General features: G+C 39.9%; 1 protein-coding gene across 3 annotated transcripts in view; it reads left to right on the forward strand.

Annotated features, from left to right (window-relative positions):
• LOC120442720 (early nodulin-75-like) overlaps positions 1-18295 on the forward strand; it is a 144234-nt gene that overhangs the window by 19343 nt on the left and 106596 nt on the right. The gene's annotated exons all lie outside the window — the stretch shown is intronic.

Consider the following 18295-nt stretch of genomic DNA (forward strand, 5'->3'; position numbering starts at 1 on the left):
TACTTGACAAAGGATTTGTTTCTCCTCCCAAGAAGTGAGGATCTTTAGCTTGTTATATAAATATCTAAACCGCCACATTATGGAGGCATTAATCAGTGTTAGTTTTTTAAATGGCGAAAGTGATAATAGCGTTTTTGTTTTTGTTTTTTGGATGTGTGTGTGTGTGTGTGTGTGTGTGTGTGTGTGTGTTTGGGGACAATTTATGAACCGAATTTGGACGTAAGAGAAAGTCAGAGTGAATAATTTTTGTGGCTCATGTAGTGTTTGTGTTTGTGTTTTGAATTGACGTAAGAAATTTGATGTCATCATGGGTGTTTGTTTTTTTGCTACTTTACCTTTTTTCTAAAACTGAGAAAAAAAACGTTTTTTGAAGGGTACGATGTCACATGTTCAGTGAAACAAATCAAGTGGACCCAAGTGCAGCCAAAATGGATATTGAGTGTCTGTCAGGTAAACTAATAAAGGCACTTTAATTACTCATTGAGTCCAAAACAGCTAAAAGACGAGAAAAATAGAAAAAGCCAAAAGAAGAAAATGACTATGAAGGCTCAAGAACATTGAGGTGGTATAATGACAACCTGATAAAGACTGAGGGAGAAAATGTGCACGAAACAACAGCTAAGGATTACACGAATAAACAAAGATTGCAAACAGCATGACATAAAAGTATAATACATTTTAAAAAGAGTTATTTGCCATTCCTTTTTCATTTTTTTTCTGTTGTTGGACTTGTTAGCACAAGAAATAAATACAAACAATGAGCAGAAAACACTAGAGAGACAAAAAAAGATGCGATCCAAATGATAGCGTGATTACATTAAGTTAAATTATTCAAAAGGAACAACGACCTTGCATTTCACATGATACATTTCTATATTAAAGAATACATAACCATAACTATAAAGCTACTGACAGGTGAACAATGCTCACTGCAGTACAGACATGCTGACATCTCAATGTTACTTTAACACACACAGCCACCTAAATGTTGTAGTTGTCCAAACAACTGACATCCCAACAAACCATTGCAATGGTGTTCCCTGATGGTATTGACCTTCTGCAACAAATACACCATTAAAAACTGTTCAGCACGAGGGCATGAACATCAAACCCAGAGGTTTGATGTTCATGCCCTCCCTGAGTCATGCCTTCTCAGACTGTGGAGTTATTATACATAATATTGACATACATATAACTATCCCAATAATAGTCTTGTTTAAAATAACTGCAGACAGAAAAATGACAATTTAGTGTGGCAGATATGTCTCACTATTGCCATAACCCTCTGTGTCACTGCCAAAAGAAAATGCCAGCAGCTTTGTCAAAATGGCATTAATTGATGCGACCTGAAGGAGATTATCCTGATCATGAAATAAATGAAATTTCTTCTTCCTTTAGTTATGCTGTTTTGAACTACACCACCCAACACTGTCTTATAAAATCAAAATAATAGTGAATTTTAAATTAGTGTTTTAAAAGCTGAATCATCTGGACAAATACTCAGACATAAGCAGACCAGCAAATTGTTTATTCCTCAGTGTGCACACGTTTGTGAGAACAGTAATCGGAAATAAATAATTTTGCAATAAAACAAACATGGGGCTTTTTGCAAGATTGCCTGTGATGATACAAATAACTTGTGCTGTTTTCTAATTAAAAAAATAAAAGGTGGTGAATCAGAGTCCTTATTAAAAGGTGGCTGCAGAGCACCTTCTTTCTTCAGCTTCATCAGTTGTTGTGAGCTCAACATTGTGTTCTGGCAGCTCAACTTCTGCTCTTTACTCATTCGTAACTATGTGTGTGTATGCAGGTGCATGTGTGAATACCCTTGTGTTTGCAAATGGCAGAGTACCTAATGGTTTTTTTTATTGTGTACCTGTGACTGTATGCTCCTTTGTGTAATCCCATGTGTGTATGTTAGTGAACGTTCTTTTTTTTTTTTTTTCAGAAAATTGGAACACCTGCCTTTTTAGTACAGTAAACATACCAGATGAATCATGTGACCGTTTATTCATGTCCTCTGCTACAGTAAAACCAGCCTAACCATGGCAGAGTGAGGTTGGGGATGAATCAGAGAGGACAAATCAGTGATGCTGGAGCTCAGTATCGTGAAGTGTTCCTAATATTTTGGAGTGTGCGTGTGTGTGTCTTTGTGTGTGAGGATTTAATGCAACAAGTACTTGGTGAAAAGTGAGCTGTGAAGAATGAAGGAATATGTTATCCCTGCTGACAGATGTATGTGAGAAAACATATTTTTGTGCCATCCACCAATGGCTTGAAAGGCTTCGTAGCTAATGGAGTTTGCGAGCATGTGCACTGATGAACTTTTATGGGAAGTGACAGTACAGTGATGGTATGTCATGTAGTCATAAATATCTAAGGACTGTGCAGTAGAGGTTGTCTAAGCTGCTTCCAAGTCTGAGTAGACTTAGGTGCCTGTTACTGCAGATTTGGGTCTGCTGCTGTACTCAACCTCTGCTGCATCTTCTTATGGTTTTCCCACCCCAAATTCTGGTTTAGGAGACCCACTTTTTTCCTGTTGAAAGGGTTTCTTGTTCTTTGCCATCATTTCCTTAGTGCTTGCTTTAAAGGTTTCAGGCTCTGGGCTTGTTACAGTGCCTCAAGCCAGGTTTGATTGTTATTGGTCCTATATGTAGGTTGAGTTGGACTGAATAAACTGTGTGCTGGATAAATACAGGTTAGATGGGGACTCCATGTCTCAGCATTTTCACTGCTGCAGTGAAGCTGAAAAACTAGTCCGTGTGCTTCTTACTTCTAAGCTGGACTATTGTAATTCCTTATTATTCAGTTGTCCTCGCAGCTCCCCAGAAAGCCTTCAGTTGATCTAAAACGCTGCAGTGAGCATACTAACAGGGACTGGAGAGATCATATTTCGCCCATATTAGCTGCAAAGTCTTGAATGACCAAGCGTCTTGGATTCATAGTACCAGATTATGCTAAAAAACATTCATCTTCGCCATGTAGGATTGCTTATGGTGATCAAATAAAATAGGAGGGGGATTAAATCTCCTGGGGATTAAACTCCCAGTTTGGATTCAGGAGACAGACATCCTCTCTACTTTTAAGTTTATGCATAAAATTTTTTTGTAGGCTCTATCACAGGGGTGGGGAACTCCAGGCCTCAAGCGCCGGTGTCCAGTAGGTTTTAGATGTGTCCTTGATCCAACACAGCTGATGTAAATGGCTAAATTACCTCCTCAACATGTCTAGAAGTTCTCCAGAGGCCTGGTAATGAACTAATCATTTGATTCAGGTGTGCTGACCCAGGGTGATAACACTGGCCCTTGAGGCCTGGAGTTCCCCACCCCTGCTTTATCAGTATAACCAGAACTATGCTTTAGTTGTACTGCTATAGGCTGAGGCTGCAGGAGGTTGTCCTGTAATGCACTGATTACTTCTGCTCCACTCACTTCTTTCTCACTCCACATTAGGGTTGCCAAAAAATTGCTACTCATATACTAATCGATACTAATTGAAGTTATATCAGATTAAATGGTCATTTACAACAGTTTCGATACCAACAGTGCTGCCTTTGCCTTCTCCAGCTGACACACAGCTTCACACAACAAAGCCCCTGTCCTTGCTATCAGCTGAGGTAGTTCACATTCACAACACTGAACAACACTTTAGCAGGAATTTGGAGATGTCAGTAAAGCTCCCGTTTCAATCACATTTAAGGATGGAACAGTTATCACCAATGTTAACCTGGCCAGCACACATAGTAACAAGCAGTCACCTTAGCTATAGTGGCTAACAGACTGCAGTTAAATAAAAGATGAATATTGCGAGCTGAACGGGTCGTGGATGGAATATTGAGCCATAGCAGAGAGGATTATGGATGTGTGGAGAACCAGGCGAGTTGCTGGTTGTGCAGTGAAGCGGGGGAACTGTAGCTAAACTGAGCAGGGGGTGGAGTGTGGAGACCCAATCTGAAGAAATAAAGAACGCCGAATGGCATGGGTTTCAGGCCTGAGGAGCAGGACTGAGGACTCAGGGCCCCAGTATATCTGCTGCATTGGGGGCTTCGTACGTACATATTATATTAGCATAACTTCCAAAGTTCAAATTTAACTTTTCCACACTGTTGTTCTCATACAGTAAGTACACTAAAATATATTACATCTCTACTATATGGAATGAAATTATCAAAATGATTTAAAAAAATTATAAACTCCCTAGAATTTAATCAGAAATACGTATTTTGTTAAATCTAAGTTATAATTGGCAAAATTAACAACTTTTCAAAGAAATGACTTCTTTGCCATTACTGCAGCTGTTTATCCGTGTCACTGAAAATGATTTTCAGTATAAATTATTTTCCTGAGTATAGGTATCGGTATCAAGTTTGAAATTTTAGTATCATGACAACCCTACTCTGGATGCATTTACTGGCCACTATTACATGTAAATAACCTTTATATATGTCTGCCATAAATTTTGTTTCTTGTTTCTCTGTATTCTTGGTTTCTTAGTGTTCAAGCGTTGCAACCCAATATCAAAGCAAGACCTATGACAGTTTGAATCCTTAGGCCGAGAAATTTTGCACCAGAGGGTTACAACTATAAAAACTCTAAATTAAGGTATTTGTTTGGTAACGGTGATGTTCACTGCACCCAGTATAATTCCAGAGGCTCCAGAACCACTGCCAAACAACATTACTAACAATGTATTTTATTATCTACATCTTTTTCACCTTCCTTCTTCTTATTCTCTATTTTTGGGGGTCTCTGTCACACCGAAACCAACCCTGGATGTCCTCCTTCACCACATCCATTAATCTCTGTGGATTTCCTCTTTTCCTCCTGCCTGACAGCTCCATATTACACTTCATATATTTAGCCCAGTGTTTAGACTAGGTATTTATTTAAAAAAAAATTTTTTTACATTGTAGCCCACATATAGGTTACTGTCAAATTGTAGCTTTGAATGTTTCAGCAATATCAGAACTGTAGTACAGAAAATGTAAAAAAAAAAAAAAAAAAAAAAGACAGAAAAAAAGCTAAACAAAAACCCATCTATCTACAATTGCATCGGTATCATTTTGTCAGTGCAAAGCTCTACAAATTGATTCAAAAATGCATTTTGCTATTCGCAGCAAGCAGTGAGTGCAGAAATCTAGTCTGCACATACAATAATAAGTCTAGGCACACTTTATTCAGAATGTTCCCAATAGGTAAATTTAATCATATCCATCGACATTTCAGCTGAAGGGATCAAAATGTTAGTGGAATTAATTCCATCTGCAGTATCTGTCTAAGAGGAGCATGCTGAACAGCATGTGCAGCTCTTATCTGAAGCATCCTGCCAGTGAAGAAATGCTGGCTGCTCATTCAGCTGAGAGATGGGCCAGGCGGAACGAACCATGCCGGTCCTATGGCCTTCAGCTCACTGTGCCAAAAGAATGAAGGCCTGACCGACACAGTTTACTTAAGACAAAAGCAAATATTTTTAACCTGAAGCTGCAGATCTGATGATGATTTCGATTTGATTTTTATGCCAAAATTATCACGTCTCAGGGCCAGATTTGCCTTTCATTCACAACCTTTCACTCACAACCTGTGCTGCATTTAAGTCTGATTTACAGAGACGGCAGATAATTATGCAATCAAAGACTCAGACTGACTTCAAGACAGACTGAAGAGAAGTGTCGTTCAGATATCTTCCGTCTCAGAATAGGAGACTCTGATTGAGGTTATACACAATCAAACTCACAGAGAAAGTATATTGGAATAATTAAGTTAAAAAAAAGTTTTGTTTTTTTAACACTTTGTAAAAGTAATTCAGCAGAAGTTATTAGCATATTACTGAGGATATAAAATGTTTGGGAACTGCAAAGAAAATGCAGCAGTAACTGCTTTGTCAGTGTCTTATCAAAAGGGTGCACTAAGTCAATACTCCAGTAAGTCGCCATATTAAATTAAGACTGATAAATTAATTAATTCTGATTTGTTGCCTGTCCGTGCCCTTCTGTTGCTCCTATTAGCAGGATGACATCATTTGTTTGTGCCTTCCAAAACAGTTAATGAATAATAAATCAGTGTTGAAAAATAAATCAGTGTTATGATGTGACAATGCTTTAAAGGTTACAATACTTTTGGCACAAAAACTTGGTTTGTCTAAGAAAAGGTCATGTTTTCAAATGTGGTTAGTTGTAATTAAGCTGAGGGAGGCAACTTAATTTGACTGCTATGTTTGTTAAAGGACCTTCATCATTGTAGATGCAATAATAAATAGTTGAATATAGTGAATTATTGTCTTCATTTATGTGCCATGCAACTTGGAAGCAGTTATCTGTGATGGTATCGAGTGCTTCCACTCATCCATCCACCTCAGCCTCCCTTTGATTTATGACCCAGCACATTGTTTCATACTGTCACTGAAATGTATACAGAGCACAGGCTAAAACTGAACATAGCAGATATGTTATGAAAGCAATTTTTTTTTTTTTCTGCAACTGAAATGTTTTGTTGCATTGGTTTGTTAAGTAACGCATGCTTCTTGTGGTACAATATGTTTGAAAGGAGGGACAAAAGATTGTGTTTATGGCCTCAAAGATCCTTAAATTACATTCTTCTCAGGCTCTATTTACAGTTTCAATTACTAAACCTGCACTGAATTGAAAGATTGAGTTTTAGGGTTTTTTGTGCATTTCCTTAAACCAAAATGAGCCAACAAAACTTTTCAGTTGTAGAAAAAATGGGCTTTCATAACATATCTGCTATCTAGAGTTAAAAAGTTAAAATTGATCTAAAATTATAATAGAAAGCTAAATAATAACCATAAATAATTTAAGAAAATAAAATGCCTGTATCTATATTGCACAATTCTTGAGGAACATCTGTCACAGTAGCAGCTTTCATTAATGGCTGAGATGTCTGTGAAACAATGTTGTGAGGACTGATTGATTTAATTAATTGTTTTGATTTAGGATACACAGCTTCACAAATGGTTCATTATTACGTGTAACACTTTGGAAGATGCAAGCATAAGTTCTTCTACCTTCTATACTGTTACCTATAATATACTAAAGGCTTTGCTAATGATAAACGACCAACTATTAGTGTGTTTGAGTGTCAGCTGTTTGTCACACAGTGCTGAGGCATCCTGAGTTAAGGTGTTATGAGTGAGAAGTTTCAGTAACAACCCTTTGGGTAATAGGACAATGACACAGTTCCTAGTCTATCTCTGGATTGAGGACAGATGACTATAATTGTTCTTTATCTCTTAGGGACAGCTTGGCTCGACCCGCTTTCAATCAGCATGGTGACACCAAAGAGAGAAACAAAATACACGCAGAGGTCGGGGCGCGACGAGCATGACTTGCAAGTGCTCTCACACTTGCAGAGTTGTGGCTCAGCAAGCGTGAGCTCAGCTGAACTTTGTGTATTTTTTCAAAAAATGTGTTTTATAAATTAGGAAAACTGAAAATGGAAACTTAGTTTTAAATGTGTTCATCAGTAGGACATTAAAAGTCCAGTATGGTCATAGAGCTAACTTTTATCTTAACTTGATCACTCGTTTAAATCTGAAACTTCAACTACAGGATATGAAAACCACAGACATCACAGGGCAGCCGGGTTTTCATGAATCAATGGCTCAAAGTGCACAGACTTCAGGCATACATGGCAAATATCAGATTTTCTGTACTGCATATGTGTTACAGCAGTTAGAGGAGGAACTATAGATGAAATATGGTGGCAAATATGGTGGTGATGGTGGTGCAGGGCACCGCACTGAAAATCAGCTCAGACAACAACTTAAACTATTTATTTGATTCGTGCAGCACCCTGTGCCTAAATACAGCTGGTATTAGATTTTTTTAAAAAAACTTTTCACACAAGTCTAAAAATTATTTTGTATTGATTAAATGTTTTCTAAAGTAATTTAGATACTTTAGTTCATTAAAAGAATATAAATAGTAACCTCCAAAATAAAATATAGTGCAATAGATGTAGAAAGTACCATAACATAGGAAGCACAAGGACATAAAAATGTACTTCAGCACAGTTTGAGTAAATATACATAATTCCACTTGTCCTATCCATGATCTGATCTCACTGTCGGGCAATGGCAATTGACTCAAAGCCAGTGACATTGAAGATATATTAGATATATTGCTCCACAGCACTCTGGAGCAGTTTAGAATATTTGGGACCATACAGTGAATTGCCATGGGAGGAGATAACATATTGATATACTTTACCATGTTGTTGTTCAAGGCAAGCCCGATGGTGGGAAATTGCTCAATGATATTCGCCTAGGCCAAACAAAACCAGCAGCAATTTTAACTAGAGGACAGGGACATCTATAAAGCTCTCCATGACACCAGCAGTTCTGCAGATGCCATAAAGTATCTGCAGATGTCAGCATAACAGAAATGATTTTTTCTTGCTTGAGGGACTTCTATCAGTCAAACTGTCATTTGTTGCAAAGAAATCATCTGCAGAAAGCTTGAAAGTGAGTTGACTAGCCAGGATTTTAAATAATGTTTGAAATCCCACTATTATGGTAATAATAGTGGGATTTCAAGGTAAGAATATAGTATAACTGTTGTGTGTTGTGCAACTTTAATGAGGTTTGGGGGAGAGTAGAGTGTAGTTAAACCACATACGTATAAATGCAATATGCTGTAAATCTAGTGTTAAAGTTTTTTTTTCTCATGAAGCAGAGGCTGACTTTTGATGAAAATTCCCAGCATTTGGCACCAGTGGACCCTGGGATTAGATTGAGAAGGAAATTATCACATAATCAAGAAGTGTGCATCAAACATTTTGGGAGTACTGCTGTCTGGTTTCTTAGATAAATTATGCTTAATTATATTGTTGTGGCCTTTGAGAAATAGCAATAAAAATGCATAATTTGTTGTGTGAGAGGCTGCAGCTGAACTTCGGTTATCACATCAGCCTCATGTCTGCACCAGCGTCACTGCTAAATTAGCTCAAACAGTCGATGGCAGGATTGTTTTCGTTGGTGCCCATGAACATTAAAAGGGTTCACAAGAATACAAAACTTATTTTTGCGGTAATACTTGATATATATAAGTTACACTCAGAGTTCATTTTTCCGACGTTCATCTTTATTTTATCTTCTTAGCACACAGAATATCACCTTCACAGCCCGGTGGAGAGGAATGACTACACCTGTCAAAGGAGTTTGCAAAGAAAAGCGTGTGGACTTCTTTGAGTTGCTTGAAGACGTTTCACCTCTCATCCGAGAAGCTTCTTCAGTTCTAAGGTCAAATGGCCGAGAGTCCCAGATTTAAACCCAGTGGGAGTATCCCCAAGGAGGGACAAAGGACCCCTGGTGATCCTCTAATCACATGCGCCAAGGTGTGAAAGCGGGTGTGGGACCTAATCAGCCAGGGTTTCGGGTGAGTTCATTGTGAAACCTGGCCCCACCCTATCATGTGATTTCCTGAGGTCAGATGGCCCAGGATGTGAGTGGGCGTTAAGGCGTCTGGGGAGGGAACTCAAAACTGGATTATAGATGGCAGACAGTTGGTGTCGTAAACCACCGCCTCTGTTCAAAGATGGTCGCTCACAGTGGACATAGATGGCCTCTTTCACTCCTCTTTCAAACCATCTGTCCTCTCTGTCCAATATGTGAACATTGGCATCCTCGAAAGAGTGACCTTTATCCTTAAGATGCAGGTGGACTGCTGAGTCTTGTCCTGTGGAGGTGGCTCTTCTATGTTGTGCCATGCGCTTGTGAAGTGGCTGTTTGGTCTCTCCAATGTAGAGGTCTGGGCATTCCTCACTGCACTGTACAGCATACACCACGTTGTTCAGTCTGTGTTTTGGAGTTTTGTCTTTCGGGTGAACCAGTTTGTGTCTGAGTGTGTTGCTGGGTCTGAAGTACACTGGGATGTCGTGCTTGGAGAAAACTCTCCTGAGTTTCTCTGATACACCGGCTACATAGGGGATGACAATGTTGTTGCGTCTGTCTTTCTTATCCTCCTCGCTGGTGTCTGATCTTCTTTTCTGTGCCTCTTTGCTGACTTTATGAACGCCCAGTTAGGATAACCGCATGTTTTCAGTGCTTCCTTTACATGTGTGTGTTCCTTCTTTTTCCTTCAGGCTTGAGGGAACATGTTCTGCCGGTGGTGTAGGGTCCTAATTACTCCAAGTTTGTGTTCCAGAGGGTGATGGGAGTCAAAGAGGAGGTACTGGTCCGTGTGTGTGGGCTTCCGTAAACTTCAATGTTGAGGTTGCCATTCTCTTCAATGTGCACAGCGCAGTCCAGGAAAGGCAAACAGTTGTCCTTAGTGTCTTCCCTGGTGAACTTGATGTTTTTATCCACGGCGTTAATGTGCGCAGTGAAGGATTCCACTTCTTGTGTTTTGATTTTGACCCAGGTGTCGTCTACATATCTGTACCAGTGGCTGGGTACTCTCCCTTTAAAAGAGCCAAGAGCCTTTCTTTCCACTTCCTCCATGTAAAGGTTGGCTACAATAGGTGACACAGGGGAGCCCATGGCACAGCCATGTTTTTGTCTGTAGAAGCCTTCGTTGTATTTGAAGTATGTTGTGGTGAGGCAGAGGTCTAACAGTGTGCAAATCTGATCGGGTGTGAAGTTGGTCCTGTCTTCCAAGGAGCTGTCTTCTTGTAGTCGTCGTTTTCTGACAGTCTCCACTGCTTCCGTGGTGGGAATACAAGTGAAGAGAGAGACTACATCAAAGGACACCATGGTTTCATCTGGATCCAGGGTAAGTTTCTGGACCTTGTCGGTGAAGTCGGTGGAGTTCTTGATGTGGTGTGGTGTGTTCCCACGAGAGGTGCCAGGATGGTAGCAAGGTGTTTCGCAATGTTATAAGTGGCTGAGTTTATGCTACTGACTATGGGTCTGAGTGGGACCCCTTCCTTGTGGATCTTAGGAAGTCCATAAATGCAGGGTATGGCATCCCCTGGATAAAGGCGGTGATATTTGAGGCGGTCAATGATTTTGTCCTTTTCAAGGTCTTGAAGGCAAGCTATAACTTTCTTTTTTGTAGCTGCTTGTGGGGTCTCGTTTTAAAGCTTCAGTAGGTGTTGTTGTCACTGAGGAGAGTAGTGATCTTTGTGTGGTAATCTGTTGTGTTTAGGACCACGGTGCACCTTCCCTTATCCGCTGGTAATATAGTGATGTTGTGGTCTTTGCTCAGGAAGCGACGGCCTTCTTTTCTTGTAGTGTGAGGTTAGACGGAGGGACTTTGGCACTGGAGAGGGTGGCTGAGACTTTCATCCTGATTTGCTCTGCTTCGGTCTGTGATAATTTATTAATCCGTATGGCGGTTTCTGTGGCTGTGATGAGGTCCACTATGGGCAACTGTTGCGGAGAAATGGAGAAATTGAGTCCTTTGGCTAAAACCTTCTTTTCAGGGTCAGTGAGATTCCGGTCTGAAAAGTTCTTTACCCATTTCTCCCGACTGTCTTCAGGTGTGTTTTCTTCTCTGAGTTGTGTGGTTTCAGACTGAGGAGTGTGGGTTTTTGAAAGCAAGGTGTGAAATTTCCTGCGTTGTCTTTCTTTTCCTTGAGAGTGTTGGGCCCGCTGAGCCTTGTCCACAAACTTGTGAACCTCTTCTAAGATTGGAGAGGGTAGAAGGGTTTCCAATTCCTGCAGAGTCTGGCTGATCTTGATCTGGAGCGCATCTATAGTGAAATGGACCTGTCTTATCCTTTCACTTAGAAGTTGATTCTGTGCTCTCTGTAGAATCAAGTCTGCTCTGTGTCCCCTGACAGTGGATCCAAGGCGCAAGCTCTTAGGAACAACTCTGCTTTGTCTGCATCTTAGGTTGAAACGAAGGTGGTTCCTATAATCCGCCAGTTTCCTTGATTCCCTTTCATACTCCCGTACCAGTTGAAGGGTGTTCCTCCCAAAATGTACGGCAATATGTCTGTGAAGGTTCTCAGTCATCCAGGTCATCGTAGTCAAAGGAGTTTGCAAAGAAAAGCGTCTGGACTTCTTTGAGTTGCTTGAAGACGTTTCACCTCTCATCCGAGAAGCTTCTTCAGTTCTAAGGTCAAATGGCCGAGAGTCCCAGATTTAAACCCAGTGGGAGTATCCCCCCAAGGAGGGACGAGCACGACATCTCCAAGCACGACATCCCAGTGTACTTCAGACCCAGCAACACACTCAGACACAAACTGGTTCACCCGAAAGACAAAACTCCAAAACACAGACTGAACAACGTGGTGTATGCTGTACAGTGCAGTGAGGAATGCCCGGACCTCTACATTGGAGAGACCAAACAGCCACTTCACAAGCGCATGGCACAACATAGAAGAGCCACCTCCACAGGACAAGACTCAGCAGTCCACCTGCATCTTAAGGATAAAGGTCACTCTTTCGAGGATGCCAATGTTCACATATTGGACAGAGAGGACAGATGGTTTGAAAGAGGAGTGAAAGAGGCCATCTATGTCCACTGTGAGCGACCATCTTTGAACAGAGGCGGTGGTTTACGACACCAACTGTCTGCCATCTATAATCCAGTTTTGAGTTCCCTCCCAGACGCCTTAACGCCCACTCACATCCTGGGCCATCTGACCTCAGGAAATCACATGATAGGGTGGGGCCAGGTTTCACAATGAACTCACCCGAAACCCTGGCTGATTAGGTACCACACCCGCTTTCACACCTTGGCGCATGTGATTAGAGGATCACCAGGGGTCCTTTGTCCCTCCTTGGGGATACTCCCACTGGGTTTAAATCTGGGACTCTCGGCCATTTGACCTTAGAACTGAAGAAGCTTCGGATGAGAGGTGAAACGTCTTCAAGCAACTCAAAGAAGTCCAGACGCTTTTCTTTGCAAACTCCTTTGACTACGATGACCTGGATGACTGAGAACCTTCACAGACACAATGACTACACCTCTAACTGAAGCTGCAGCAGAGATGGATGTCCACTGTCTCATTTCACTCCACAGTGTTTTTTTATAAATTTAATTTAATTTTATTATTATTATTCACACACCCTGAGTGAAAATGGTTTTACTGAGTAATCCAGATAATTTCTTCTGTACTTAGTGCAAAATGCAGGAGAAATTGAAACAAACAAAAAACTATGGTGGACCGGGGAGTTATAGGACATGAGAGCGAGGAGGTGGAGGAGCAAAGTCACATGGTGTGAATGGGAAAAGAGTTTGCTGGAGAGAGTTTAAGTGAATTGCACACCATTTTTTTGCATTAAAAATAAGTTCTTCAAAGATTTTACATCTACTTAAACCCCTTTTTAAAAAAACGTTTTCATATGAAAAGTAGAAATGATAAGAAGGATATGATTGATGACTCGATTACAACATACACTTTGCATGAAGATCCCACGTGTTGTTCAATGTAGGCGTTCAAATGCATAACAACAGCTTTATTCTTCTCACCATAAATATCTAACGCTACTGCCATGAATGAGATGCTTATTCTGTTTTAATGAAAATATGCTCTATACATTTTCGTGTTCTATATTTCCTCCTTGGATGTGAACATTTTTTTTGACAGAAATCTGTGAGAGATCTGAAGATGTGCTTCAGCATATGTACCTAACAGATACAATACACAAAAGTCACATTTTATGTCTGTGACATTTTGAAAATTTACAAGAAAAGACTTGACATTTTGATAGAAACACAGCCAGAATGAGAGCGTTAAAGACATTAGGTAAGTAAAGGCGGGATGGGAACGGAGAATGAGGACGAGAGCGCGGGCGAAAAAGAGAGAGGCAAAGAGAGTTGTGGGAGTGAGTGTAAGCGAGTGGGAGACTGAGAGCAGAAGAGCAGTAGAGAGGGAGATTGTGAGAGAAGGCTACTGTACAGCTATAACAAGCAATTCCAAGTTTGCTATTGGCCAAAGCCTGAATGGCCTCAAGCTGTTCCCGTCATTCATTTGTATTTACTTGCAAGCCGAGTCCGTGCCTGGCCCATTCAGAATCTTGGGGGAAGTCCACACCACACTGAGATGTAAAAGAGAAGTTTATATGCATCAGTTTCAGCAATGAAAGCAAACATTTGAATGTCTTATTTCTGGGGTTTCAATGAATCGCATTCAGATTTATGCAAGTCAGGACAAACGAATGACAGGGACATCTTGAGGCCATTTGCTCTACAACTAAGTCACAGTTGTCTTCAGAGATGAAAATGGTGCCGATGTCAAGCACAAAAGTTGAACAGATGGAGCTTTTTGTACTTATTGTTTATTGTGCGGGTATTATTAGCAATCTGTTAATCCCTACATGTGTGCCTACATGGCTGTGCTTTTATCTGTGCCAGTTGGGGTTACTTTTCCAAGAGTATGGATTTGGCAGAGAAATTAAATTTTGATCTTAAAAAAACAAACAGAGGAAACATCACAGACATCTAGAAATAAAACTAAAAGTGCAAGGGGAGATGGAGGAATGAGAGCGAGGGGTGAGTGGTAAAATTGTGATTCTAGGACAGATGTAGTGTTTTTGTTAATCCCACATAGAGAAATGTTGAAGATAAAAGGATGGAAAAGTGACAGTGTAGAATACAAAAGGGAAAGAGAAAGACGTAGATCAAATGTTTACAGGAGGTGAAAAGGAGACACATCCAGGAGAAAGAAGCCAGAGAGGGAACCAGAGTGCGAAAGGTTGGGGGGGCTGATAAACAGATGGGCAGAAGGAGGACAGGAGAGATGGTGGGAAAGGGGAGGGGGCTTTCGAGAAGAGGCTGCCAGGAGGTAGTGCAGAAAGTTGGACTTCATTTAGATTCATGGTGAGATGATGGCCACATCGATCCTTCCCTCCCCCTTCAGACATATTGCATTTGGGTTTTTATCTCGAGGTCAGCTGGTGTATATCACCACAGTCCTACTGCCCTTAATAAAAGGATTGGTTCCATTTAAAAAGTTCTTATATGCTTTGTGTACACTCACATTACTTTTTCACACTTGTGTTATAATTTTATGTTAAATGATAAGATCACGTGATCTTTTTCCTGCTCTCAGTATCCTTTGGTTGCAGTCAAAGTTAAGTTGTGTTGTATTTTTATTTAGAGTGGTTTCTGTCTGGTAGCTCAGGCCTGATTGATAAGGCCTGCTGACATATGGAGTTCTGGATCTCTGTTATGACCCTTGGATTCTTGATCACTTCCTAATCTTCTTACCCTTCTTACTCAGTTTGTCTAGGTGACCAAAAAAGGAACAGTCCCACTGGGTTCAAACATCATTTTTCTCAAAATTATTGAAAACAATTATCATTGCTCTCCTGGGAACACTCCGAGCTTTAGAAATGGTTTTTATATGCCACAGTTTTATGGTGGCAGTCTGGACTGTGTGGATTGGTTTTTCTCCTGGACTGCTGTGGGAATTGTAAGTCCTATAAATGTGTGTCATTCAAAACTATATCTAATCCATTTAATTCATTCTATCTAAATACTTTTATAAACAGGAAATCTCAGTTTATAATTTGTAATTAATTTAAAAAAAAATAATCAGAAACAATGTTTTCACTTTGCTTTATAAGTTTTTGTCTTTAGGATAACAGGGAAAAAGCCAATCATGTGCATTTAAAACTAAAATTGCAATAAAGTGAGCAAAATGTGGAGTGATCTGAACACTGAACAGCGGTTTGAATCACACCTTCCAAATGTTGCCTTTAGATAACAATGATAGTGAAATTTAACAATACCTTGATATGCAATACTTATTAATTATTTAATTAACTTGGTCATTTGCCCCAAGCCCCTCCCACACACGTTTCTTTTTCATTAGAAGTTAGTTAACTTCTGTCATTTTAACCTCATTCATTTCATAAGCACCACTGTCTGCAGTCATAGGGAGACAGTGTTAAGTCAAACTGCCAGGGAATCAATTTAGAACATCTGGATGTTGTGATTCAAGTATTGATATTTTGTGCCAGTATAGAATTAACGTATTGAAAAAGAAAGCAACACAATGTATGATCTTACCAGTATATTTCCCCAAGCCTCTCAAATACTAATTACATTTTTCTTGCTTTTCTATTTTTTAATTTTTCTTATTTAAAGTTATTTTAAACTATTTGAAAAGATACCATGGACTTTGTTATAGTTTAATACAAGATAAAATATGAGTTGATCACTCTCTATCATCCGAATCAAGTGTATATCTATTGAATTTATGTTGCTTTTAGTACAGAATTGCCTCTTTCTTATTCTTTGGAGTGTCTGCTTCTTGTATTATTGTGTGCCCCTGCATCTAGGGCTTACCTGCAACAACAGTCCATGGAAAGCCATAATACAACAAGCACTCTTTTTGAAATTTACCCACTTAGTTTGGCTACCAGGGATGGCAGACACACCATATAAGCCTTGAACTTTAGAATGCACTCTTGCACAGAAGCAGGGACGGAACAGTAGATGCTTTCCGTATTTCTTATGGAGCAGTGCGCTCTGTGCTTCAAATAGAAGCTAACTGTAAGATAACTGCATCGTGTGTTAACCACCAAAAGAAGGAGATCACTCTTTAGATGAAAAGGGGTTTTCCCCAAAATACAAAGTAGCAATTTGTGCAAAAGAACTAAAATTTAAAAAACCAACAACAATGTAATAAATGGGATTTGTCACAGAATCTGGCAGTTCTGTACACTGAACAGGGTGTCTGAATGTTTGTACTGCTACAAGCTTTATTATAAGCTACATATGGGTAAGACAGGGTAAAGCTCGGTAAGTCTGGTCAATGCAGACACTGGCTTGTTATGAGAAAGAATATAAAATCTTGTTCTGGGGATTTTTTGAGTGAGTGTGTTAAACCAAAATAAGATAACTGACCTAAAGCAATTAGATGTGAAATGCACTACAGCCTTTATATGAACAAATGGGTTAACATGGATAACATGCTTAAAAAAAAATAAAAAAATAAAATCAAGGTTCAGTGCCTGTAATGTGCATTAGGAGACAAACCAACAGTAAGTGCCTGCCTTACTTAGAATAGACATGATACCTTTCCAGCTCAGGAATTTGTAGACTTCCATGCTGGTGCTTTCTTATCCTTAACACTGACTGTACAATAGGTCAGGTCTCTTTGGCATGGCATTCACTACCTACACATGATGAGAATCTCTGACAGTGTCTGTTTACAATTCACTGCCAGCTAGCGCCAGCCATAGATTGCATATAAATAAGATGCATGTCACTCATTGGCTTGTTAACCCGACAACTCTGAAGTCTGAATTTTAGGAGACTTGATCATATATAGGGGGTGCTGTGGCTCAGGGGGTAGAGCAGGTAATCTAATAATCAGTAGGTTGATTCATAGGTGATTAAGTCCCAGGCTGCTCCAGTCTGCATGCCAAAGTATCCTTGGGCAACATACTTGACCACAAGGTGCTCCCGATGCGTTCATCAGTGTTTGAATTTGTGCATCAATGTTATGTGGAAAGCATTAAAAAAAGTGCATGTATGAATGAGTGAATGAGAAGTTTTTTATAAAACTGTTCACATACAGTAAAAAAGTGCCATATGAGAACCAGTCTATTTAGCATTTATTTACATGGGAAAGAAAATATTAGAATTTCACTCACAAAATTAAAGCACAAATTTCTTGGACCATTTACAACACATAGTGAACTATACTGTATTTAAATGAAGTAACTGCATTACAAAATGCTCCAAAAGTAATAAGACTACAAACATGGTGGTCCAGTTCAGTGACTGGAAGGTGGATATGGATGTGAGAATTGGAAAGCATCTATCAGCTACAGATGCTTCTGTCAGCACAAATGTTGAACAGACACACAATTTATGACTTGATGATGGCTGTCATAAGTAGCTAACTTCCCGTTAGCTACAGAGGCCAAAACTGTTTTAGTACCAGGCTGTGAGTATGCTTTAAAGTTGGTGTTTGGGGGGAGCCTCAACTGGTCACTGCAGAAATTGCATTTTTTTTACGCTATTGACCAAGCGCTACATCTGTTCAGTCACCTGACCCAACTCAATAACACATTGGACAGCAGCCTTTTGAGCCCTTATTCATGTGTGACCATTTGGAGCGAGCGCACACACACTCTTGCCTTTAGCTATGTTTCAATGACATGGGTTCATTCTAGCATACAGCAAGCCTTTACAGTGTAGCTGCATTAGGAAGGATTCCTTTACAGCCAGCCTGGAGAGGAGGAGTGATCACAGCCACCAGTAACTCTGTTAATGTACATATGGGCTGCTAGTACAGTACTAAAGAACATGAACGGGCCAAAATATGGCTTGTATGTGTGTAAAAGCACAGATTAATTCTTTTGGTGCGATACATTGATGGTAAATTTGGTACATTTTGATGTGTTTGACAATGTTGCAGAGCTTGGATTACTG

This window comes from Oreochromis aureus, linkage group 11, assembly GCF_013358895.1.
Source record: "Oreochromis aureus strain Israel breed Guangdong linkage group 11, ZZ_aureus, whole genome shotgun sequence".
NCBI lineage: Eukaryota > Metazoa > Chordata > Actinopteri > Cichliformes > Cichlidae > Oreochromis > Oreochromis aureus.